Source organism: Lactuca virosa, chromosome 9 (assembly GCF_052849685.1).
Source record: "Lactuca virosa cultivar CGN04683 chromosome 9, Lactuca_virosa_CGN04683_v6, whole genome shotgun sequence".
NCBI classification, from domain to species: domain Eukaryota; kingdom Viridiplantae; phylum Streptophyta; class Magnoliopsida; order Asterales; family Asteraceae; genus Lactuca; species Lactuca virosa.
In genome coordinates, this window is record NC_136434.1 from 18,860,886 (window position 1) to 18,879,184 (window position 18,299).

General features: G+C 38.7%; 1 long non-coding RNA gene across 2 annotated transcripts; it reads left to right on the forward strand.

Moving 5' to 3' along the window:
• The first annotated feature begins 597 nt into the window (after positions 1 to 597).
• LOC145140802 (uncharacterized) lies at positions 598 to 2,362 on the forward strand. 2 transcript variants are annotated; one of them, XR_013722291.1, is made up of 5 exons: positions 598 to 1,245; positions 1,505 to 1,529; positions 1,620 to 1,719; positions 2,069 to 2,151; positions 2,313 to 2,362. It is a non-coding gene; the product is annotated as an uncharacterized LOC145140802 (long non-coding RNA). The 2 variants fall into 2 exon arrangements; XR_013722290.1 differs by lacking the exon at positions 2,313 to 2,362 and having other exon boundaries at positions 2,069 to 2,275.
• Positions 2,363 to 18,299: the final 15,937 nt, after the last annotated feature.

Here is an 18,299-nt window from a genome sequence, read left to right on the forward strand (position 1 = left end):
AATATCGCTCTATCGTAAATTCACTATTTACGTCGCGCTGTGTCGTGCCGGTTCTGTCGCGAAACTTCGACAGGTCATAACTTCTTCATTATAACTCAGATTTCGGCGTTCTTTATATATTCGGAATCCTTGTCACGACTACTACAACTTAGTTAAGATTACTCCTTCTGAATAATCTTCCATCAGAAAGTCATTTTCGACGCTTATCGTCTCTAAATTGACTAGCCAGGATCTGCAGGCATTACAATATATATATATATATATATATATATATATATATATATATATATATATATATATATATATATATATATATATACCTTAAAAAGCATTTACCATGTTTTGCTGAATTTTAAGAGGTACAAACCTTATTACGCTATTTACAATGAGTTTATGCATAGAAAAATACCAAATCTTATCCGGTTAACATGAATTACGTACATTTTGAATATGTTTTGGTTTTCTTCTTCAAATTGAACTGGTCAAAGAAGAACTGGTATTCTTCAGATTTTGCCAATTGAATCGGTCTACAGATAAACTTTATATATCATCTCTTATCTCAGTATCTATAGCCCTTCCTTGTAGAATAACCCTACATGAGTCGCCATCTCTTCTCTCCTTGAACTCTCTCCCTCTCAATTAAATACTCTAAAATTCCTCCCATATCCGACGCAGTTACCCACCACATCTTGACCACTGATCAACCATCACAGTCGCTGCTAAACGTCTCCGCCTTTCTCTTCTCTCGCATATCTCCTTTAGAAACCCGAATATCGAACATCACAACCCACCATCAGTAAACTTTGCTGTCACATAACCTTCACTACCATCAAACAAGCCACCTTCATCATCGTCGCACTTCATCTTACCACCGTTCACAACCGCCATCTCTCGACATCTAGCATATGCTACTGTTCTATTCTCTAATTATTTGACTTTGATCGATTGCACCGGTCAAGTCTCGAACGACTCTTTTTCTTCATATCTCTGCCCCCATCCCCTTATATGACCAATTGACTGCACGATTTTTTCTTATCTGTGAGGTCGTAAGTGTTACACATTTTACACACATACCTGGAGATCTAACCATCTGCTCCATCTTTGATTTAGTATTTATTTTTCTTCAACCCATCTCTCTGGACATTTCAGCTACTCACAGCTGGTCGCACTCCGCTCTCTGGAGACCTCAGACCGCCGTTTTCACAACAAGTGCCACAGTGGACCAGGATCCAACACGATTTGAAGGTTAGTGCTCTTTAAGCCATATGCACACACATATTTGCTTTTTTATGGTCATAGGTATCCAACCATCTCTCTCTCTCTCTCTCTCTCTCTCTCTCTCTCTCTCGCTCTATTGCACAACCAGGAGGCAAACACTATTAATTTACAAACGTTCTCTAACAATACAGGTTTTTGTTAGCAGTTTTAAAGTGTTCTTTTCAGTCAATTATCACATAATCGTCAATGTTTACTCTCAATTTCTGGTGTTTCCTCTCAATTTCAGGTTCTGATGTTTATCTACATTTCGGGTACTCATTTGTATATTAAAGATTCTTGTGTTTCATAATATTGTGAATGATTTTTGTTTGAATTTTGTTGCTTTCACCTTATGCAAGAAGGTGTTTTAGATAGTAGGCTGCATATCTTCTTATACCACATGATCTTGTAACAGCTCAAATGGCACCAAAGGCATAAAGGTCACAAAGGTCATTTGGTTAGGTAATGTTCACCTTCACCTATTGTTAATTGATTGATTGTGTAAATCTTTTATCAGTATGATGATTTAAATTGTTCCAAATTGATAATTTTTTTAACACAAGTGATGAGAATAAAATTTTCAGATTTTATATGTTTGTTATAAAAAGGTAACTTGAATATTCATTTTCAAAGTGATAATAAATATTTTCAAGAATTAGAGTAAGATAACCAAATGAATATCCAATTACATTAAAGTTAAAATTATCGATTCTTATACCTATATGATTTGTTTGGTACAAAAGGCTACTCAATCAGTTGTTTTTATTTTTTTGTACCTAGATTCAATTTCAAAATTCTATGAATGATATAGGGGAAAACTCAAGGAATAGATATAACACGGCAATCCAAAGTACACAAAGGTCTCATTTGTGCCTCCAACTCAATAGAATAATAGTGAGTTTTTACAGTCATCCTGTTTGAGAAGCTTCAGCTTATCCAATTTAGAAATGCATAGCCTTTAAGATGGTTTTACTTATTGAAAGGTTATGAGTTATTTGAATATTTAATTTTTATTTAGTTGTGGTGACTAAAACATGTTTTAAACTGCAAAACAGATTGACATGTTCTACAATAAATATTGTAAGATGAATACTGCAAAACCAGCTCATCTATCGACAAATGAATTCGAAACATATGTCTCCATAATGGTCGTATCGTGGAACGATCACACCAAAAAATATGGTTTATCAATTTTACTTTTTTTTAGATTTAATTTTAACCGATAGATATGATCTGGTGTACAGTATGGCAGGGGTGACAAATGGAAATTTTGAGTATTTTTTGTTCTGTTAAGGTCAACTGAAAAAGTATCTGACATGATTTCATTTGGCTCATGTGTTGGCCTGTTTTCACTTTTAGAAAACCATACCAAAATGTTAATATCAATGAAATTTGTGTATATGAAAGCGAGATCCAAGGTTCTGGTTGTCGAGAGTCGTGCTTGCATTCAGGTAGAAGTTCCTTATGCTTGGAATCTTGGAGGAATGAGGAAGCGAATAAAAGTTGGTCTGGAAATGGTAATGGAACCTTCTATTTTGAAATTAGATAAACCGACTTCTGTTTTGGATAGTGTGAGTGTAAACCAGACTTGGTGTGAACCTGACATCAGTAGCTGCACCTCTATCTATATTGACAATAAGAACTCAAATGACAACTTCGTATGTTCACATAATGAACACAATAAATGGTAGCAGTAGTAATTGTAGGCTTGTTTAAGTATAAATAGAGGCTCTAACCTCAGTTGTAAGACACCACAAACAGAGAGTGTAGTGTGTAATACTTAAAGTGAGTATTAGAGGGTTGTTTCTTTTTCTTGTAATATTGAACGTGTAAGCTCTTCTCTTTTGTTCTAGTTCTGAATAAAAGTGTGTTTCAACCCCAACAAGTGGTATCAGAGCTTGGTTAAGCTCCGGGGGAAGCATTCTTTGTTTTTTGGTCGAAAATTTTTTGTCTCAAAAACAATTTCGGAGTACACCGTTGGAAAGGTCTCGTTTTGAGGATTCCGAAAATATATTTTTTTGAATTTTTTGACCACCGGAAGGCCTCCAAATCACCGGTCAAAGTTGGTCAAATCTGCCGGAAAAGTTGCCGGAAAAACCAGGGTTCGCCGGAGAAGACGACACTGTAGCAGCACTGTAGCAGTGACATCAGCAGCTGACCAAAGTTCTGGAAATTGCAGTTTAGCCCCTGTTCTTCCGGAAAGTGAAATTTGGCCCCTGTTTTTCAGAAAAATTGCAATTTTGGTCCCGTTTTTCAGAAAAATTTCAATTTAGCCCCTGTTTTACTTCTGTAAAAGTTCTGTTTGCCCCCTGAACTTCTGGAAAGTTCATATTGGTCCCAGTACTTCAAAAAAAAAATATTCTTTACTCGTGTATGCCCAAGTATATGCCAAGAATGACTACACCAACCTCGTCATCTTCTCAAGCCGGAGTTGAAAGTTTTCAAAGGACCGGGAAAGACGGTAGCGTTACGTTACACTATCCAATGCTCACGAAGATGAACTACGCGGTGTGGGCCATAAAAATGCGAGTGAATTTACGAGCACAAGGAGTATGGGATGTAATTAAAAATGCAGAAACGGACGAACGTAAAGATCGGATGGCTCTTGCGGCTATTTATCAAGCAATTCCAGAGGACGTACTTCTGATGTTAGTTGAGAAGGACACAGCTAAAGAAGCATGGGAAACGCTCAAGATGATGCACATGGGAGCCGATCGGGTCAAGGAGGCTAAAGCTCAAACCTTGAGAAGTGACTTCGAGGTGATCCGGATGAAAGACAGTGAATCGGTAGATGATTTTTCCATGAGATTGAATACTATCGTAACCGGTATTCGATCTCTAGGTGAAAAGATTGAAGAAATTACGGTTGTGAAGAAGTTTTTGCGAGCCGTACCGATACGATTTATACAAATCGTAACATCGATCGAGCAATTCGGAGATTTGAAGAATATGACGGTGGAAGAAGTTGTGGGTCGTCTTAAGACCCATGAAGAGAGACTTCGAAGCTATGGAGAAAAAGAAGAAGGACCTTCTCTATTGCTTACACATGCCGAGTGGGCATCTCGTTCGAAGCAAACTGGCGAGATAAACTCGTCAAACACTTCAAGAGGACGAGGAGGACATGGTAACCGAGGCCGGGGACGAGGCCGAGGTCGTGGACGTGGCCAAGGAGGTGGTCGCGAGTACAATACAAATCAGAATGACCATAATCCTTCTCGAAAGGATAAAAGTAAAATCAAATGTTTTACTTGTGAACAATTTGGTCATTATGCTTCGGAGTGTCCAAACAAGAATCGAGGTGAGGAGGCAAACCTCACTCAAGCCAATGAAGAAGAGCCTATTTTAATGATGGCAACCTCACAAGAATATGCACACAAAAAAGTGTCTCTAAGAGAGAAGATTTGTGTTAATCTTCTTGCATCGGGAGAAAGTCGAGTCGAGTCTGAGGTATGGTATCTCGACAACGGTGCTAGCAATCACATGACTGGAGACCGCTCAAAGTTTCGCGAACTAGATGAGCACGTTACGGGCCATGTGAAATTTGGGGATGGTTCGACCGTCGCTATTTTGGGAAAAGGGTCGATTTTATTCGATAGCAAAAATGGCGACCAAAGACTCCTTAATGAGGTATATTTCATTCCAAGTCTAAAAAACAATATTATTAGTCTTGGACAAATGACGGAGGAAGGTAGTCGGGTCATAATGGATGGGTCGGATCTGACATTGTTTGACAGAAACAAAACTCTACTTTTGAGAGTTAAACGATCCCCAAACCGGTTATATAAAACTCCTTTAAGGACCGGTAGACCGACTTGTCTTTTAGCAACAAAAGACGAACCAGCTTGGATATGGCATTCTAGACTCGGTCATGTTAACTTTCTCGCCTTAAAGAAGTCGTCCGAAAAGAATATGGCAATCGGAGTCCCAAAGATTGAGCACCCAAACCAAGTATGTGAAGGGTGCGTTCTTTCCAAACAAACCCGAATTCCTTTCCCGGATCATGCAGTTTTTCGGGCTAAAAAACCTCTACAACTTGTTCATGCGGACTTATGTGGTCCGATTACACCTACGTCTGTTGGAGGGAGTAAATATTTTCTCCTTTTAGTAGACGATTTTAGCCGGTGGATGTGGGTTTACATGCTATCGGAGAAGTCTCAAGCCTTGAGCGCTTTCAAACGGTTCAAGTTGATGGTTGAAAAGAATTCGGGTTATAAAATAAAGACACTTCGAACGGACCGAGGGGGAGAGTTCACTTCAAAAGAATTCTCATTATTTTGTGAAGAAAATGGTATTCAAAGGCATCTTACGACACCATATTCGCCTCAACAGAACGGAGTTGTAGAAAGGCGAAATCGGACCGTTATGGACATGGCAAGAAGTCTGCTCAAAGGTAGAAATGTTCCGGGAGAGTTTTGGGGAGAAGCGGTTAGACATGCAGTTTATCTTCTCAACCGCCTGCCAACAAAAGTACTTCCCGACAAGACGCCTTATGAAACGTGGTTTGGCAAAAAGCCCAACCTTGAACATCTAAAAGTTTTTAGTTGTGTTGCTTTTGCTAAACTTGTAGGTGGTCACTTGAAGAAGCTTGATGATCGAAGTAAGAAGATGGTGTATTTAGGTGTGGAAGATGGAACTAAAGGCAACCGTTTGTTTGATCCGCAAGACCGAAAGTTGCGAGTTAGTCGCGATGGTGTTTTTGACGAAAAAGAAGAATGGAATTGGTACAAAAACAAAGAAGAAGAGATGGCGACTCCTAAGACCTTTAACATAATTGAACCACAACCCCAAATACACCTCGAAACACCTCAAAATGACCCCGAAATCAATCTGGAACAACCAAACAGTCCAGGAATCGATGTTATCCAAGTTGGACAACCATATGCTGAATTTGACGAGCCTGAACCAGCTCCACATACTCCTGTCTCAGCCCCGTTTTCTTCAACCTCGCCCCATATGGAAAGCCCTTCTAGTGAGATTGGGCCAAGGGGATTGCGTCCGTTAACCGATATTTATTCTGAAACCGAAAATGTGTTCCTTGAACCCGGAGAATTGTTGATGATTGCAGCGGATCAACCCTTGAATTTTAAAGAGGCGGTAACCTCTAAGGCATGGCAGGAGGCTATGCAAACAGAGTTGGATGCAATCGAGAAGAACAAAACATGGCAACTTACCGATTTGCCATCCGGACACAAAGCAATCGGTTTGAAATGGGTGTTTAAAGTGAAGAAAGACAACTTGGGAAAAGTGGTGGGTGTTTCAAGCTTTATAAAGCTCTTTATGGTCTACGACAAGCTCCTCGAGCTTGGAACATTTGTTTGGATAAAAGCTTAAAAAGGCTTGGTTTTACAAAAAGTTCACAAGACCCAGCTGTTTACAAAAGGAACTCAAAAGACAAAATTCTTATTGTTGGTGTCTATGTTGATGACTTGATCATTACCGGGTCGAACACTAATGATGTTGTCGAATTCAAAGAACAAATGAAGAAAGAATTCGAAATGAGTGACTTGAGATTACTTTCTTACTACCTTGGAATCGAAGTTTCGCAAAAGAAGTGGGGAATATCTTTGCGACAAACGGCTTATGCAAAGAAGATTTTAGAGCAATTTGGGTTGCTGGATTGCAATTCGACAACGTCACCAATGGAACCTAAGTTGAAGGTTAAGAAAGATGAAGATGGTGAAAAAGTTGATCCAACTGAATATAGGCGAGTGGTAGGTTGTTTGAGGTACTTGACTCACACTCGACCAGACCTGTCATTTTCGGTTGGAATTGCAAGTCGTTTCATGGAGGAACCAACCACTTTGCATTTCCAAGTTGTGAAACACATCTTGCGATACGTAAAAGGAACTGTTGATTATGGAATCAACTATGGAAGAGGTCGTGAAATTGAAGATTTGGTTGGTTTTACCGATAGTGATCTTGGAGGTGACCCTGTTGATAGCAAGAGCACAAGTGGAATGATTTTCTATCTGGGAAGGAATGCGATAACTTGGCAATCCCAAAAGCAAAAGACTGTTGCTTTGTCCACGTGTGAAGCCGAGTTCATGGCAGCTACAACAGCAGCATGTCAAGCCATTTGGCTTGCTAATCTCGTGAAGGAGCTCACGGGACATCATATTATGCATATCACCTTATATGTCGATAACAAGTCAGCAATCGCATTGATGAAAAATCCTGTGTTTCATGGTCGAAGCAAACACATTGACATTCGTTATCACTTCATACGAGAATGTGTTGAACGTGGGCAAATTATAGTGGAATATGTCAACTCGAAGGATCAACGGGCGGACATCTTTACAAAGGCTTTAGCATACGTGAAACATAGTGAAATGTGAAACATGATCGGCGTGACGAATCTCTAGCCAAGTTCGGTTTAAGGGGGAGAATGTGAGTGTAAACCAGACTTGGTGTGAACCTGACATCAGTAGCTGCACCTCTATCTATGTTGACAATAAGAACTTAAATGACAACTTCGTATGTTCACATAATGAACACAATAAATGGTAGCAGTAGTAATTGTAGGCTTGTTTAAGTATAAATAGAGGCTCTAACCTCAGTTGTAAGACACCACAAACAGAGAGTGTAGTGTGTAATACTTAGAGTGAGTATTAGAGGGTTGTTTCTTTTTCTTGTAATATTGAGCGTGTAAGCTCTTCTCTTTTGTTCTAGTTCTGAATAAAAGTGTGTTTCAACCCCAACAGATAGTACATATTCTCGGTTACTTCTTAGAGAACTTACAAGGAAACTATTAAATGGGTAATGTAATGTTAGCATGGTTATTCACTGCCAATATAATATAATATTTATGATTTCTACTTTTTATTTTTATATCTTTGCACAAACTACATATTCGTTGCTTTGTTTCTTGATTTTAGATTTTCACACTGACTCACTTTTTCATCATTTACATTGCAGGACTTCTATGGCTGGAGCCTACTTTAATCAGATACATCAAAGTGTAATCACTTAAACAAACATTATATGTTTTTCTTATTATCAACTATAAATGTTTCACTGAGTTAGATGATGATAAAACTAATATGCGCTTGTGGTTTCACTGTTCATTAATGGTATGTTAGCACTTTCTAGAAGCAGTACATAAGAAACAATACTGGTGGACAAATGTATTCTTTATGGGTCCTCTTATCTAGCAGGAATTAAGTAGAAAAGTGCTAAATTAAAACAAATGATATACATTCACACATTATGACATTGTCTTCATTACTTTTTAATTGAAGAATTCTATTTTTTTATTAAAGTATTTAAAAATCAACATGAAGAAACGTGTTTCAATTTGATTGCATATTTTGTCTCGGTGTTTAGAGTTTGCAAGTGCAAGCTCCATAACCTCTATTGTAGTTTTGTTCTAGATTTGACCATGGATTCTCTGAAAATGTAAAGTAGGCAAATGAGATATTTGTTGTGTATTGTATTATATATTAGAAATACTTTTAATTAGTTTATTTTTGCTATGAGTTTTAGACATATAAATCTTCTGATTTGAAATAGCTTCTTTTTGTTTATGAATTTTTAGATTGGAAATGGTCATTATACATTGAATATTTTGTTTGTGTTTCTAAAGCTGAAGGAAGGAATATTTTGTTTGTGTTGTATATTTTGAAATGTTTGCTATAAATTTCGTTTATGTGTAAAAATACAGCTTTAACTCTTTTTTAGGATATTATATTACAATCATGTGATAATCTAAAAATTATAAATGATGAATTTCCGGTTGTTAAAAAATTAAAAAGACATTATACTGTTAAGGAACGCAGTTTAAAAAAGTGAACTAAACTAAATCCAAAACGTATTTTTCTTAAATATTTATATATATTTTTTTCCATAACACGTCTATAAAAGTTATAATTTCTAAGGTTTAATTCCCATCAAAAGTTTATTAGACTAATTGTTAGAAATCATTTTAACTTGATTTTTTCTTTGTAATTACCGCTATGGAGTTAGAAACGTATTTAGTTATTAGGTATTTTTGAATTAAAGATAAAAGGTCAATAAATTATAAGTAGGCATGGAGGTATTTTGAATTAAAGATAAAATGTCAATAAATTAAATTCAGTGCATCCTGGTTATGCAAAATCAAAGGTGATGGACCATTTATGTTTCTTCTTTTTCAACAGGGACTATTTCTATTTATTTTTTAAACACAACCATTTCTATGTGTTTTCACAAAGAGAGTGGTTTCAATTAATTTTTTAAGCAGTTATCACTTCTTTAAACATTTTTTTGGGTTTTGTCACTTGTATGGTGTTTTGGCATAATAAGGTATCATACTATGATTTTATTTTTTTGTTTTATGTTACTTGGTATGGTTTCTTCATTGAAAGAGCATTGTATTTGGTATGGTATTTACACGAAATAACATCATACTTTGAAAGTTTTTTAGGAACACAACCAAAGGATTGTACGGAGAGCATCCAACTTATCTAAACGTACATTTATCTTTGAACAAACAAGTTAACGACATTAAATGAAAAAATTGAAAATTAATTATTTTTATGTTAAATTGTGGCTATTAGTTTTCTTGAAAAAATATTATCCATATTCTATTTTGTCACAAAAAACTGAAATTTAATAGTTTAATGAAATGAGTAAAACGACTATAGGCTAAATCAGTCAACAGAAAATAGTTTTTTGTTATCGTCCTAACCGGTTTACAAAATTTCCTTGTTGTAACTATTTTGTCGAATGCCATTATTTGCTAAGGTGATATAGTTCACTTAAGTTTCTAATAAAAGCTAGCAACATTTAAAAATATTTTTTTTAATGTACATTACATGTTTTATGTGTCTGTCATATGCTGTTTCAAATATGACATGTTTTTAAATATTCTATGTGCCAAAAGGGACTATCCGACAAAATGAACTACACCCATACCAACTCATCCACGTCGAATGTTTATGTGTCCGTCATGAATTATTTCAAAATAATTAATCGTTTCTAGAAACTAATTTCTGAAAGAAATTATTCGCACCCGCCGCTTGGCGCGGGAAACGGCTAGTATATATATATATATATATATATATATATATATATATATATATATATATATATATATATATATATATTAGTATAAAACTTATTTCAATAACAATTACTAACCCTTTTGTCACATGTCGAACAAAAGGGTATATTTCCTTGAATCATTTCAGTACAAACATAGCAACATGTAAACTATAATAGGTATAGTTTGAAATCAACTCACACTATTTTCTAAGTTCAAAGATACATTACTTGAATCATTACATAAGTATACATTACTTTTCACTACAAATAAACTATTCATTTACAAGAACAAGAAAACAAACACACACTATACGTAAACAAGTTAATACTAGAATGTGAGTCACTACTTCATGGTACCTACAAGAGTACATGCTAAAAGTCCTAATTTATAACCAGAGTCTCCTGGACGAAGAGCGTGAATTTGTGTATAGATCTATATGGGACTGACAATCTCACACCTCGACTGTTAGCTACAGTTGGACCGGCAGGTCTGGGGGTGACAAATGTCATAACATTCCGACGCTTGAAGAACGTCGTGTAGGCCACTAGTCAGTTCAGTATGGTTATAATCTCACTCACATTAAACATTAACTATACATCTTGGTTTACCAAACAAACATCATTTCACTGGTTTTATTTTAAGTAATAAGACTACACATCATTATTTTCCAGTACACGCATACAACAGAGTTCATACAAATACAATACACTATTTTTCTAGCAAGGAAAGCATACATTGATGGAAAACATACACTTACACTATTTCAGAGTACAATAACAATACAAACATTTTGGTCTTAAGGCTTAAGACTACATTTCATTTATCATAGAAAATATTGGATTTTCTGGAGAAACACACTAACATTTTCATGAAACAAAGACAAATTTCTAATACTAAATGCTTATGAACTCACCAACTTAAATGTTGATACTCTCTTTTCAAAATAACTTGTATTCTTGGGGAACCAGTAGACAGGTACACTCACACAAGTTTTTGAGAAGACGGAGCATATTCAAGACTCGTCTTTTATTTTTGCTATACATTTTGGTGTCATACAAACAACATTAAGAACACAAATGTAATAACTATATTTTCAATACTATGGATGTTGTTGCTTGTTTTACTATTACTCATTGTTATGATACTGTACATGACGTCCTCCGCCCCCGAACGTTTCCGTCGTTCCGGTTTGGGGGTGTGACATGTAGGGTGCATCTTGGTTTTCCAAGATCGATCTGAGGTCAGGATATCATCAGATGAGTGTCAGAGAGGAGGACATGGAGAAGACATCTTTCTGGACTCGTTATGGTCATTACAAGTTCTTGGTGATGCCATTTGGGCTCACCAATGCACCAGCGACATTTATGGACTTGATGAATCGAGTATACATGTCGATGCTCGATCGATCAGTTATAGTTTTCATCGATGATATCTTGGTCTATTCTAAGACCAAGAGAAACATGAGGAGCACCTTCGAGAGCTACTGGGAGTTTTGCGGAGGGAGAGGCTTTATGCTAAGTTCTTGAAGTGTAAGTTTTGGTTATGAGAGGTCCAGTTATCGGGACACCTTGTTAACCAGAACATGATTTTGGTCGACTCGGCCAAGGTAGAGGTTGTTATGCGATGGGAGGTTCCGATGTCTCCCTCGGAGATCAGGAGTTTTCTAGGTTTAGCGGGGTATTATCGGAGGTTCATTCAGGGCTTCTCCAAGGTAGCTATGCCTATCACTCGTTTGATGAGAAAAAGGGTGGATTTTCGTTGGGGCCCTGAGCAGCAGACGACATTCGAGACACTATGCCAGAAATTATGTGAGGCCCCAGTATTAACCCTTCCGAAGAGTGTTGAGGATTTTGTTGTGTAATACGATGCTTTTATCTCTGGTTTGGGAGAAGTGCTCATGCAGCGAGGGAGGGTTATTACGTATGCTTCTAGGCAGCTGAAGCCACATGAGGTTTGGTATCCGACGCATGATCTCGAGTTGGGGGCGGTAGTGTTTTCCCTCAAGATTTAGATACATTATCTTTATGGGGTCCGATGTACCATCTACACGGATCACAAGAGTCTGAGATATCTCATGGATTAGACAAACCTGAATATGAGACATCGTAGATGTCTTGACGTGGTCAAGGATTATGACTGCGAGATTCTTTATCATCCCGGGAAAGCGAATGTGGTCGCTGATGCTTTGAGCCGCAAGATGGATAGTACTTCTGTTAGTATGGGGATTTCTATTGATTCGCTGCTTCTAGATTTGATCAGGAAGGCTCAGGCCGAGGGAGTCAAGAAGGAAAACTGGAAGCAGGAGAGAATCAGGGGAGAAATTGACAAGTTTTCTATCGATAGCCACAGGTTTATGACCCGCTGCAATCGGGTTTGGGTACCAGATTTTGGCGGAGTCATGCAGACTGTGGTGGAGGAGGCACATAAGTCCAGATTTTCAATACACCCTAGAGCCACAAAGATGTATCGGGATTTGAGACTTAGTTACTGGTGCTCGTGAATGAAGAGGGAGATAACCTAATATGTTGAGAGGTGCTTGACTTGTTGGATTGTCAAGGCCGAGCACTAGAGGCCGCACGGAAAATTGCAGCCTTTGGAGGTTCCCATGGATTTTATCACCAAGTTACCCAGGACGGCTATGGGATTTGATGTGGTATGGTCCATTGTGGATCGTCTAACCAATAGTCCCCACTTTCTGGCTATTCGGGAGAGTTCCCAGACTGAGAAATTGGTCGATGTGTATGTGCGCGAGATTTTCGCTCGAGATGGTGTTCCAGTTTCCATTGTATCTGAGCGAGATGTTCGCTTCACTTCATGATTTCGGTAGAGGTTCCACGAGGAACTGGGTACGATATTTCACTTCAACACCAGTTACCATCCACAAATTGACGGTTAGAGCGATTGGTCCATACAGATGCTCGAGGATATGTTGAGAGCATATGTCATAGATTTCGGTGGGAGTTGGGACTCCTAACTTCCCCTAACTGATTTTTCATACAACAACAACTATCATTCGAGCATTGGTGCTCCTCTGTTCTAGCTTCTCTATGGGAGAAGGTGTCGTACGCCTATTTGTTGGGGGAGGACGGCCATCGAGTTATGGGTAGGACTGAGGTAGTTCTTCAGACTACGCAGCTTATACATCAGATCAGGCAAAGATTACAGACAACCTAGAGCCAACAGAAGAGTTACGCTGACCGCCAACAATCCGAGATAGAGTTCCAGGTCGGGGACATGGTTTTACTGAATGTATCGCTCTGGAAGGGTGTTATACGCTTCAGGAAGCGGGGCACGTTGGGACCCCAATTTATTTGACCGTTCCGGGTTGTGGCTAGGATAGGCAAGGTAGCCTATCGGTTGGATCTGCCTGAGGAGCTTAGTCAGATGCACAATACCTTTCACGTTTCCAAGCTCCGGAAATGTATAGTCGACGATTCAGCGGTGATTCCATTGGACGACATTCAGGTGGATGAGCACTTGAATTATGTGGAGAGGTCGGTAACAATTCTAGATAGGAAGACGAAGGCCTTGCACAACAAGGTGGTACCTTTGGTCAAGGTCCAGTCGCAACATCGGAAGGGTTCCAAGTGGACTTGGGAGTCTGAGGCTGTGACAACCCGAAACTTTTATCATGTGCAATTGATCTGTATATCAATATTAAACTCGAATTTATCATCTTTTAACGAAATTGTGGGTCCATATGAGTGCTCTAGGCTTAGTATAACCTAGATATGAGTCTTAAGAAGGATTAGAAAGTGTGTAGCATCACAAAATCGGGCCAAACACACCAAAGAAGGTGTGTGCGGCCGCACACGTGCGTGTGCGGCCAGCCAGCCGCACACCCAGCCGCACACACCCTCCAGCCTCACACCCGACCCTATATATTGGAGCAGACCCCCTTCATTCACTCTTTTCTTCTTTTGGCTGCACCCTACTCTCTCTACTTTCTCTCTCTAGAAACATCATCCAAGAACACTCTAAGGGCCTAAAAAACGTGAACTACTTCATCATTCAGCTTATTATATTGGTAAGGCACTTAGATCCAAGCCAAAAACTCATAGTGTTCTTCGTGTTCTTCATCCTTTGAAGGTGTACGGCCGCACACCTTCATGAGGTGGCCGCACACACCCTAAAACTCTCCAAAGTGAAGAGTTTAGCCTTCATTCAATAGTAGGACTTGGTATTAGCACAAGAACACCTCAAGAACACCTCAAAATCGACATGTCGGACACAAATGAGGAGTGTACGGCCACACACTCCTGTGTACGGGCCGCACACATCCTCTGTACGGCCGCACACTCCTGTGTGCAACCGCACACGTAGCCTGGCCGCACACCCTGGCCGTACACCCACTCAAATGGCCGTACACCTCCCTTAATTGATCATATAGGGTCCCGACAAGCATTTCTAAGTCTTTAGGGTGGTTTTCCGTCATATTTATCCATGAAACACCCTAATTCTAACACACATATGTGTTATCACATGATAATAGGATCTACTTGCGTACGAAACGTCGGTTGACACTCAACACTTGTAACCAATTGTGCTTTCGGATCCTACGATAAACAGTGAGTTCATACCCCTACGCTTTTTCCGAGTTTTTCATGTTTTTAGGGGGGGGGGGATACAAGCAAAAGTACAAGGACACTTGTGCTCAAATTATCTCATTTTGCATAAAATGATTTTTTGTTCCGTATGCTTTTAACTCAGAAAATCGTTTTACCAATCGATTAAGGAAATCAACTCGTAGAAACAGTTTTCAAATCTAAAGCAAGAAACTTGTGAATCACGTAATAATATATATTATTTTATAAAGGATTCATACAAATCATAAACAGTATTTTCGATATTGTTACTTGTAAATTCGTTAGGCTAAGTTTGAGACATGTCCTTGGTAACACTCCCTCGGATTCATGAGTGGAGGACTACGACTTATAACCAGAATCTCTTGGAGGGAGAGCGTGACTATTGTGTATAGATCTATATGGGACTGACTATCCCGCACCTTCGCTGCTAGCTACAGCGGGACCGTCAGGTTCAGGGGTGACAAAGTCATAAAAAGATAATGGCCCATTTACGTGCATTATCCAGTCTAAGTACGGTTATGACACTCACAACTTAGGTAGCGGAAATTTACTTCGAAAATACGGCTAATATACTCCTCTGGGTGTAACCAGAGCTTCGAAAATATGGCTAATATACTCCTCTGGGTGTAACCAGAGCTTCGAAAATACGGCTAATATACTCCTCTGGGTGTAACCAGAGCTTCGAAAATACGGCTAATATACTCCTCTGGGTGTAACCAGAGTTTCAAAAATACGGCTAATATACTCCTCTGGGTGTAACCAGAGCTTCGAAAATACAGCTAATATACTCCTCTGGGTGTATTAGAGTTTCGAAAAGAAAACTACTGTCCGAGTATGGTAAATACTCGCATAAGGGATAACTTAACCTTTCATAAACAAGACTGTTTAACGTGTAATCAATGGATCATCAAACCTCTTTCATAAGAAAATATAGGGTTTTCTTGGGAACAACTTTTCAAAGAATCAAAGAAACATTCTTTCACCAGAACTAAACGCTTATGACCTCACCAGCTTTATGCTGATATTTTAAAATTGCTTGTATTCTCAGGGCATCAATAGACAGGTACTCTTGCCGACTTTTGGAGAAGACGGAACATTTTGAAGTCACGTCTTTTACTTTTGCTATATATAGTTATGTACAAATCATGTTTTTGAACAATGTAAATATTCATATTATAATGTACTGGTTGTGTTTACTTCGCTTACTATGATACAACTGTTGTGATACTACGCATGACGTCACCTCCTCCCCGGAACGTTTCCGCCATCGGTTTCGGGGTGTGACAGATTGGTATCAGAGCCATTGTTTATAGTGAACTAAGTATACTGAACCTTACATGGTATACAACTATAAACACTAAGGGGCCTAAGTGCTCTAAACTAAAAGTATACTTTTAAAAATATAAGTATTTTTACAAAAAGTATACAAGTATACCTACATACCAGAATCCGTATCACGAGTAGAACAAAACAAAAGTATTTTGGATGTTGAACACTGCGGTTAAACCTGGGCAGTTATGTAATCATGTCTAGGGTCAATATAGCCTGATCAACTATATCCATTCGAGACATGACAAACATGTGTTTGGGAGTGACTTTGGTGTTGCAACAGGCCTAAAACATACCCGATATCCATACAACTTAAAATACTATAGGAGTATTTTAGTCAGAGCCGAATACATGGTAGAAATTCATTCTTAGTATTGCTACCTATTCATTTCTTAGCGATAACTTACTTGCATTAGTAATTTTCCCTTGCTTATCGCTTAGTAGAACACTCCAACCATCGTAATGAGATATATATTCTTGCTTCATATCTCTTGGTTCGATTCAGAGGACTTACCAACCTCTTCTTCCTGATTCTTTTTAGAACAAGATGCCTCCCCGAAGAAGACTCATCAGAAGAAATGACGACACTCCTCCACCACCACCGCCCCCTCAGTTCGATCCCGTTATGTTCCAAGCAGCTGTTACTGCTGCTGTGACTGCCGCAATGGCACAAGTTAATTCTGGCGGATCTAGTGGGCAAGGAAGTGGTACTCATTCCCAAAATCAGGAAGGTGGCCAAGGACACCAGAAGGAGTGTTCTTATAAGGACTTTATGAACGCGAAACCCACATCCTTCGACGACACTGGGGGTGTTATTGCCCTGACTCGATGGTTCGAAAAGATCGAGTCCATTTTTGAAATCTGCTCCTGTTCAAAGGTCAACAAAGTAAAATTCGCCGCTTACACCTTCGCCAACAGGGCACTGACCTGGTGGAATGGCCGGGTCAAATCCCTAACCCTACCAGTGGCAAATGCTATGGGTTGGGAGAGCTTGAAAGAGCTCATGCTTGCTGAGTACTGCCCTCGGGGCGAAATGCAGAAACTGGAGCACGAACTCTGGAACCTAAAGATGAAGAGTTCTGATATTGCCGCCTACACATCTGTTGGGTTTTGAGCATTCTAACACTTCCTAAGTGTACATGAAACCCTAATAAACCTTGGATCTATGTTTGTCTAAGGTACATGCAAAATATTAATTTCCAAGGTTTATAACCTATCTAGCATGGCATGGGGTACTTTTAAACATAAAAGAACTAGATGAATTACATACCTCTTGTTGATTGCTGATTCCTTGGAGTTTGAGAGCCAAACACCAATAATGTGAATGCCTCAAATGGAAATCACAAATCACCACAAACTTGGAAAATGTATGAGAGAGTATACTAACACTTAGAAATCGGCCACCACTATTACACACACACTAGCGCCTTATTTCATGCAACATGAGCTTGTTTATATAGTGTGCATGGTTAGGGTGAAACCCTAATAACCCATGTCTTTTCCTTTCCAAGGATCCATGGGTTAAAAGCTCCATGGATCATCCATGGACTTCCATATAAGCTTAGCCCATTAACAAATGAGCATTAGCCCACACCATATAAATATAATAGCCCATGATTTAATTAGTCTTCCTTTTAATCACTAAATCAATTCATAATTAATTCAAGATTAAAACTAATTAAATAACATGACTTTATATTAATATATTATAACTTCTAATATATTAATAAATCGTAAGTATACAATTCTCATAAAATTATCCATAAACAGTTTGGGTGAAGTGCAACCCAAATGGACCATGCCGGGTCGGGTCAAGTATATACCAAATAAGTTATGGACTTAGACACCTTATCCAACAACATCTACGTTTGAAGACCTAGCGCTTCTCTGCCCAGGGATGGTCACCCCGGAAAGCAAAAAGGTTGAAAGATACATTTGGGGGCTGACCCAGCCGACCAAAGGAAATGTCTTGGCTGCCAGGCCAAACACCTTCGACAACGCTAAGTGTCTGGCGCAGACCCTCATAGATCATGGAGTCGATCTCAATGAAGTGACAACCACTCCTAAACCGGCTAAAAGGAGTGGTGAGAAGAGAAAATTCTGGA